Here is an 8,920-nt window from a genome sequence, read left to right as displayed (position 1 = left end):
GCAAAACCTTCCCTTCCTTACCAGGCTGCCTCTGCGGGAACATGCTCGCTCATCTCAAGTGCAACGAGCTGGACTGTTCAGTACCATGAGATGGTGCAAGTTCAGAGGACCCCTGCCAGCAGAGAGGGATTGCTCCTGGCTGTCATGCGGGCCTAGGACGCTAAGGTGGGGGGGGGGGGGGCGTGGGCCCGGGGGAGCAAGTGGAGGCAAGTTCCTGAGCAGAGAGGGCTAGGTGAGGGGATGGGATGGGCCAGGTGGGCCCGGAGCGTGGGCTACGGGAGTTCACAACAGGAAAGTGGGAGGACCAAGCAGCTGTTATTGTAGGTCAGGCCTTGCCCTCCGTGTGATCCCGGCCAGCACCAGTTATCAAGCAGGACTGGATAATCCGGGACCAAACTTGGAATGTATCTTGCGTTCCCAGATAAGAAGCATTAAAACCTTGTCAGGGTGTTAACCTTCGCTTTCGTTTGTATCATCACCTCCCTTCCCCCCCACATTTCCTCAGTGTCTACACGCGGATGAGGTACTTGGTGTCAGTTAGGCTCAGAACAGGTGCAAGGGCGCTAATACCCCTCCTCACCCCGCCCCTTTCTCTTGTCCATGCCGGTTCATAACGGCCACCTCCTGCCAGCATCGCATGAAAATATCAGGAAGAAACTGGCACCGGCAGAGAAGTGAAAGGCCCCAGGTGCTCTGACATGCATTGGGTGTTCTTACGAGGCAGTGACATGATTCCCGGTTTACGGATGGGGTCACTGAGGCTCAGAGAGTCCAGGGTGTGAAGGAACCAGCTGTTGAAAGCGGGACACTCTCCGTCCAAAGTTAGTGCCTGGGGAGTTAAGGGGCAAGTTGACAGGTTTCTGGGGACAGATAATAATCTGTGATACATTTCGTTGATTAAAGTTAATCGGTTAAAAGTTAATCAACTTTTTGTCAACTGTATTGCCACAGTTGAGGCAGTATAGTGAAGGGGGCAAAACAGACCAGACTTTGTGGTCAGACAGTCCTGGGTGCAAATCCTGGCAACACTTAGCCTTACTGGGTCAATCCCTACCTCCTTTGAGCCTTTCTTTGTTCATTGGTATAATCAAAATAATAGTCCGTACTCTATGGGGTCATCAAGTATACAATTCATGTATACAATGTAGCTCTGTTCTTGGCAAATGATATCTCCTCTGCCCTGTCTTCTTCTCCAGCAAATGTTTGCTTCCAGATGAACTGGTTTGGATACCTGAATATTGACCATTTTGATCTGCCTAGCTTGTGCCTCATTTTATTTACCCGAGATTGCATGAATACCCAAATACTTTGTATCAGGGCCAGGCACAAAGGAGCTAGGACAATTGGCACGATGGCATGGTTCTCGTCCAGTAAGGCCAAATGACCTAAGTAAGTCTGCACGGTCAGCCCTGTGAAATTGCTTTGGCTTCAGGAGTTCAGAGCCCATGGTAGTTCCATGTGACAGAGATTGGCCAGTGGTTCATCAACCTCTTTCCCTTTGCCTCTCGGCTAGACTATATTCCCTCGCCTCCTTTATAGTTAGGTGATTATGTGACAGCCAATAGAGCATGGATGGTCATGATGAGAATGCGGAATGTGGGTGAAAATCCTGGCCTCTACGAATCTCCCGCAAATCCTCCTCTCTTTCCTCTTCTGCTTCAGATAGAGGATCAGTGAAGGTCCCCAAGGCTGTGGAGGATGGGGAACCACTAGATGGAAGGAACTTGGGTCTCTGCATGACCGTACGGAGAAGAGTAACCATCCCATGTCCCAACCTGCACTGGACTGAGTGAAACATAAACCCTTATTATGTTAAAGCCACTGAGATTTGGGGTTCCTTGTAATGGCAATTAGCCTGCCCTAAATAATACAGCATGCCTATGACTTATAGCAAGATATTTCCAGCCATCGTTAATACTCTCTCTAAATGACCCTATAAAATCAAATACCCTGGGAGGGGTAATATATTTCTTTATATTAGCATAAATTAATTTATAAGCTTAACCTGCCAGGTCCACGCAGGGCCCTCTAGATAAATGGCACTGTTTTTGATTGTAGGTATGCCTGAGGTGGGGAGATGGTGGGTGCAGTGGTCCTCAAAGCTTCAGGATCGCTTGCAACTTGTTAGAAATGCACATCCTTGGGCCCCATCTCAGGTCTACTGGATCGGAAACTTGGGGAGTGGGGCCCAGCCGTCTGTTTTCCCAAGCCCTCCAGTGCTACTGATGCATCAGGCAGGTATTTGAGAACAGGAGGACTGCTGGAGACCTGCTCCCATGCAGACCAAGGGCACTGGGTGAAGGGGACAAGGGGAACGGGACCAAAGATGAGGACTTGGCAATTATTCCTCATGATTATATTGTTGATATGGCTCAGAGTTTAAGGAATGTGATTTGCCACTTCGTAGAGGATTAATTGCTACCCCTGAATTCTTAGTGTTAGATGGCTACGGCTGCCAGAACAAAAGACCACAGACTGCGGGGGCTTAAACCACAGAAATTTATTGTCTCCCAGTTCCGGAGGCTGGAAGTCCAAGGTCAAGGTGCTGAAAGGTGTCGTTTCCTCTGAGACCTCTCTCTTTGGTTTGCAAATGCCTGCCGGCTTGCTACCTACCTCTTCACGTGGTTGTCCCTCTGCGCGTGCACACCCCTGGTGTCTCTCAGTGGGTCCCGATGTCTCTTGATAAGGGCAGTAGACAGACTGGATTAGGGCCCTACCCTAGAAACCTCATTTTAACTTAATCACCTCTTTAAAAACCTTGTCTCCAAATAGTCACATTCTAAAGTACCAGGGGTTACGGCTTCCACATGTGAATTTTGGGGGCACACAATTCAGCCCGTAACAGCTATGGAATCTGGAATATTACTCCCTTCTAATTTTCTTGTCCCTCTTGAAACTCTCGTAAATAACCGTGGAGCCAAAGACAGTTACATGCTAAATTTAACATGTTGTTTGTATAAAAAGCTTGCTCCATTTTATTCGAACAGTGAAGTTAGGGCCGAGTTAATATTTTTGGCAGTAAGTTGGCTGATTGAAACAAGATCCAGACAAAAGTAACGCAAAAGTAAATGGGTCTTGTTTTAAAAGCGAGTTTCCTGAATGAATGTAGAGCGCTTGGCCAATGGGGGCTGGAAAACGATCTTATAATCTGGCGGAAACATGTTCGGTCCTGAGTTGAGGACCGGATAATGCCAGGGCAAATGGGAAAATACGTCTCTGAAATTTCGGTCTTTGGAAATCAACAGCAAGTTAGGCTAGAAAAATGAATTCCTCTGCGATGCTTTTGAGTCAGTTTGGCGTGTTGGTAAGCTGTGGTAATACTCTTAAATAGTCACGGTGACCGAGTAGTGCGGAAGAAACTATACGCGTGGAAAACAGAATGGGTGAAACATAGCCCGACAACTCTTCTTAAAACTCGTGTTTCACAAGCTCGTCTGTTTCTCCCGAGAGAAATCTTTGGCGTGTCAGACCACTGCTTTCTCTTTCATTCCGCATTCTCTGTTCACGTGTGTGCCCTCTTCCCTCAGCTCCCTCCTCTTCATATTAACTAGCAGGGGTCACGGGTTTGGTGCCCTCACTGCCACGGTGAGCTTTGCCATACCAGCCGCTTCAGGTAGTCTAAACTTGGGGCAATTTAGCTGCCTTTAAAATCCCATCGAATGAACTTTCTTATCATTTGTTAACTGCCGGGGCAAAGTTCACCGAAAAACATGTCTCGCAGCTAGCCCGTGAAACGGTGGCTGTTGAAATCTTGTGCATACGGGCACGTTAGCCTGTGCTCAAAATATGCTTATGGGGCATATTCTGATATGATTAATGTTGGCATCATTGAGCATACATTAGTGGAATTTGCATATAGATACATTTGAATAATGTTCAAGGACATTAAATGATTTCAGATTTAATAATGATCATAATAGCTAACCTTAAGTGGAGTACTATATGCCAGACGTTGCTCTAAACATTTTATTTGTGTTTATTTATTTATTTATTTGTCAAATTTTTTTATTTAAATTCTAGTTAGTTAACGTACAGTGCGATACGGTTTCAGGAGTAGAATCCAGTGAGTCGTCACTTTCATACAACACCCAGTGCTCATCACAATTGCCCTCCTTAACGCCCATCCCCCATTTAGCCCATCCCCCACCCACCTCCCTCCATCAACCTTCAGTTTGTTCTCTGTATTTAAGAGACTCTTTTTTTTTTTTTTAAGTTGATTCGTTTATTCCTTCTGAGAGAGAGAGAGAAAGCACGCCACAAGTGGGGGATGGACAGAGAGAGAGAGAGAGAGGGAAATACAGAATCCGAAGCAGGCTTCAGGCTCTGAGCTGTCAGCACAGAGCCCTAGGCAAAGCTCAAACTCACTCATTGCGAGATCATGACCTGAGCTGAAGTTGGACGTTTAATTGACTGAGCCACCCAGGCACCCCTGAGAGACTCTTATGGTTTATTTCCCTCTTTCTTTTTCCCCCTTCCCATTTGTTCATCTGTTCGTTTTTTTTTTTTTTAATTCTACATACAAGTGAAATCATATGGTATTTGCCTTTCTCTGACTTATTTCATTTAGCATAATACACCCTAGCTCTGATCATGTCATTGCAAATGGCAAGTTTTCATTGTTTTTGATGGCTGAGTAATATTCCATTACACACACACACACACACACACGCACACACACATATATGTATACACAGGTATATCACATATATGTACATATATATACACATACGTACATATATACATATACATATACATATATATACATATATACATATATGATATATATATAACATCTTCTTTATCCATTCAACAGTCGATAGACATCTGGGTTCTTTCCACAGTTTGGTTATTGATGATAGGGCTGCTATAAACATGGGGTGCATGTGTCCCTTGGAAACAGTGCATATGTATCCCTTGGATAAATGCCTAGTAGTGCAATTGCTGGGTTGTAGGGTAGTTCTATTTTTAACTTTTTGAGGAAGCCCCATTCTGTTCTCCAGAGTGGCTGCACCAGCTTGCATTCCCACCAACAGTGCAAGAGGGTTCCCCTTTATCTGCATCCTGGCCACCACCTATTGTTTCTTGTGTTGCTAATTCTAGCCATTCTGACAGGTGTGAGGTGCTTTTGATTTGTGGTTCCCCGTTGGTGAGTGATGCGGAGCATTTTTTCATGTGTCTGTTGGCCATCTGGATGTCTTCTTTGGACGAGTGTCTATTCATGTCTTCTGCCCATTTCTCCACTGGATTATTTGTTTCTGGGGTGTTGAGTTTGGCAAGCTGTTTATAGATTTTGGATACTAACCCTTTATCAGATATGTCATTTGGCAGTATCTTCTCCCATTCCGTCAGTTGCCTTTTAGGTTTGTTGATTGTTTCCTTGGCTGGGCAGAAGCTTTTTATTTCAAGATAAGTATGGATTTGTCTAACTGGAATGTGGGTGATTCATGAGAGAGTATTTATTACTCTAGAAATGACCTTAGGCTAATGTGGGAGAAGGGATAGTCATGGTGCCCCAGCTTCCCCCACCCCGGCCCCAGCCCTACCTCGTTTATTTGCTGATACTTGTGAAATCCCACAGTTAGAGATTTATTCCTTTGTTTCAATGCTTCTCTACCGCACAGGGTATTCTCATAAGTCACTTAAACCTAACCATGCTAGCGTGCACACCAGCTTTCCTGAGACGAGGTTTTTGGTGAGACACGGAGGGTGGTGGGAAAGCCGGAGGGCACGGGGAGTGGAGCACCTGGAGAAAGACAGCAGTAATCCAGAGGTGGCTTAAGACTCAGTTTCTCCAAAAGATAGTGTAATATCAGGGTCAAATTGGAAATGGTATGGAGTTCTGATTCTTTTCCAAATGATGAACCCATCGTGAGATCAAGTCCCATGTTGGGCTCTGTGCTGACGGCGTGGAACCTGCTTGGGATTCTCCCTCTCTCCCTCTCTCTGCCCCTTCCTCTCTCTCTCTCTCTCATTAAAAAAAAAATTAATGTTTACTTAGAGAGAGAGAGACAGACAGAACGTGAGCAGGGGAGGGATAGAGAGAGAGGGAGACACAGAATCTGAAGCAGGTTCCAGGCTCCCAGCTGTCAGCACAGAGCCCGACACGGGGCTCGAACCCACAAACCGTGAGATCGTGACCTGAGCGAAAGTTGGACGCTCAACTGACTGAGCCACCCAGGCACACCCCCCCCCCTTTCAAATTAAATAAACATTTTTTTAAAAAATGATGAACCTAAATCTTCAGCTTATTAAATACTTTAAAACCACAAAGATTTACAGTAACATTTTTGAGGGGCCATCAAAGGGCTTCTAAGTTGCAGACAGCAGAATTCAGTCCTGTTTAATGTCAGCAGGAAAGGAGATTATTGAAGGGTATTCAGGAGCTCAGAGAATCTCCAGGAGGGCTTGTGAACCAGGCACGGAGGCTCTGTCTGTTGCCGGGAGTGGCGACCAAAATCACACAGCGGAAGTGGTCCCGTGGAGACCCTTCTGCTTCTGCTCTGGGCACAGGGACTGCACCCGGAGCTGCCCACACCCCTGAATGTGGGGCTAAGTAATTTCACCAGAGCTGCCAAACTGCCTCTGGAGATTGCGTCTACTTCACCAGAATGGATTCTAGAAAAAGCCTCCTTGGCTCACAAGCTTCCATGGTAAAGTCTAGCAGCTTTGCATCCAAAGGGTGAGTCCAGAGAGATGCTCCCCGTGCCACGGACTGGCAAGGGGAGTATCTGGGACTCGGGTGATAGGTAGGCTCTCTCTGACCAAGACTCATAAAGGGCAGGGGAGTCCAAACCTGGGGGCCAGGGGCTTTGAAGGGAGCAAAGAAACCAAACGGAATGACAAAGGCTCCCACAAGGAGGGGCCTTTGCACATGCCTTTGATGCTGCCTGAGGGGGCGCCTGGGTGGCGCAGTCAGTTAAGCGTCCGACTTCAGCCAGGTCACGATCTCGCGGTCCGTGAGTTCGAGCCCCGCATCGGGCTCTGGGCTGATGGCTCAGAGCCTGGAGCCTGTTTCCGATTCTGTGTCTCCCTCTCTCTCTGCCCCTCCCCTGTTCATGCTCTGTCTCTCTCTGTCCCAAAAATAAAAACAAAAAACAAAAAACAAAAAAAACGTTGATGCTGCCTGAGTTACTCAGGACAAAGGGAACCTTAAGTGTGTCAGCAGCAAGGCAGCTAAACATTTGAAAAGGAGAGGCTTCGAGTTCTTCCACATCCACCAGCGAAAGGCCAGTGCGGTTATGTCACGAAATGGAAAACAAATCGCTCGGTTTTAGAATAAGGTTGATGCTTTAGCTTTGGACTTAAGATTCCCCCCTTCCCCCCCTCCCCCTGTGTCCCCCTTCCCACCCCTCTGTCTTTGTCTTTTTTTTTTTTTAAAGGGCCATTTCTGCCACATTCTCCGAACCTAGTGGGGAGTAATGCAAATAAATCTTTAAAAAACATATATTACGTGGCAAATAGCTCTAAGCATATGTCTTCTTATATTTCTAAAAATGAAGTGGTTCGGGCGATAAATTTTGACTCGATTGCAGCGTGGCTCCGTCAGAAGGGGCGTGTCATGTGACCATGATGACAGGCATTCATTCACGATTTGACGGCTTCTCCACCTAGAATCTGGCAGTCCGACAGCCCAGCACCTGCTCAGACCTAGCAGTGAGCAAAGAGCCCCTCAGCAGCAAATGAAAGGATGTGGGTATAAGGAGATGTTGTATCATTCAACATATTTTTTTTTCCGTCTCATTGTCCAAGTATGTAAAATTTAGCCTGAAACCTTCAGGTTGACCATAAAAAAAGACCTGAGGACCTCATCATTCTGTGCACCGCTCGTGGAGTTGCCTGGAGAAACCATTTATTTTCTGCAACTTTGCAGAGGCATAAAAATGAATAGGTTGCAAAGAACATTAACAATTCACTGTTACAGTGTCTCTAAAATTTGCAATGTACCTCCCCACTGTGGGGGAATCTACGATACAGAAATGCAACGAAATGCAATGAAAGCATCAGTATATAAGGGTGTATTTACCAAGATGTGTTTATTTCAGTATTGTTTGTAGTGGGGGGGATAAGCCCTTGAATGTCTATTAGTAGAGTTACAGATGAATAAATTCTGGCACATTCTTACTGTAAGCTATTATGTGTATGCTTAAAAGAGTGATTTAGATTTGTGTGTATTGACCTGGAAGGATGTCCATGTGTACTGTTTTGTTTTCGAACATAACCTCCAGATTTTTTCATCTTCGTAATATAACAAAATCTGAAGCTTAGAACCAGATCGCTTGGCCCTTTTCTCTTATCTCCTCCAAGTTCAAGATGCTTGCCTCTCTTCACAGCAGGCGTTCTCTTAGAGCTGCAGTTGGGGCTCAAGACATTCAAGCCTCAACACAGTCTTCTTTGTAGTGTCAGCCTTTTTCCGGGAAACTGGCTTAGTCTGCTCACCATAGCCTCTCTGCTTCCTATCCTAACACCGCTTTCCCTGGGCATACAGAGAATCTTTGGCTTTCTTGTACGGGGTCACTTTGTGGGGTTGGGGCTGGGCACACCTCTTGGAGAGTCCGGCGGGTCTCAGGAACATTCACCATGTTCGCCAGAGCGCTATTGGCTCAGAAAGAAAGAGCTACGTAGGTTCTTTAAAAAGCCGCTGCCAAAAGAGTGTCAGAGTATAAACCCATCTTCCTACAAATATCTATGTGTCGTATATTTATATCTGCTGGGTAAGCACTGAAAAGTATGTGAAAGAATAAAAGCCAGATTGTCGTTTTGCTGGGGGGTTAGGGTTTGGGAGATGCTTTAATGTGTTAGAACAAGCATATATTGGGGCGCCTGGGTGGCTCAGTCGGTTTAAGTGGCCGACTTTGGCTCAGGTCATGATCTCGCGGTCCGTGAGTTCGAGCCCCGCGTCGGGCTCTGGGCTAATGGCTCG

General features: G+C 46.2%; 1 pseudogene; it reads right to left on the bottom strand.

Moving 5' to 3' along the window:
- Positions 1-646: 646 nt before the first annotated feature.
- On the bottom strand, positions 647-8,579 carry LOC122479496 (annotated as a pseudogene).
- Positions 8,580-8,920: the final 341 nt, after the last annotated feature.

Source organism: Prionailurus bengalensis, chromosome C1, assembly GCF_016509475.1.
Source record: "Prionailurus bengalensis isolate Pbe53 chromosome C1, Fcat_Pben_1.1_paternal_pri, whole genome shotgun sequence".
In the NCBI taxonomy this organism is placed as follows: domain Eukaryota; kingdom Metazoa; phylum Chordata; class Mammalia; order Carnivora; family Felidae; genus Prionailurus; species Prionailurus bengalensis.
This window is presented reverse-complemented; position numbering and strand designations above follow the sequence as displayed.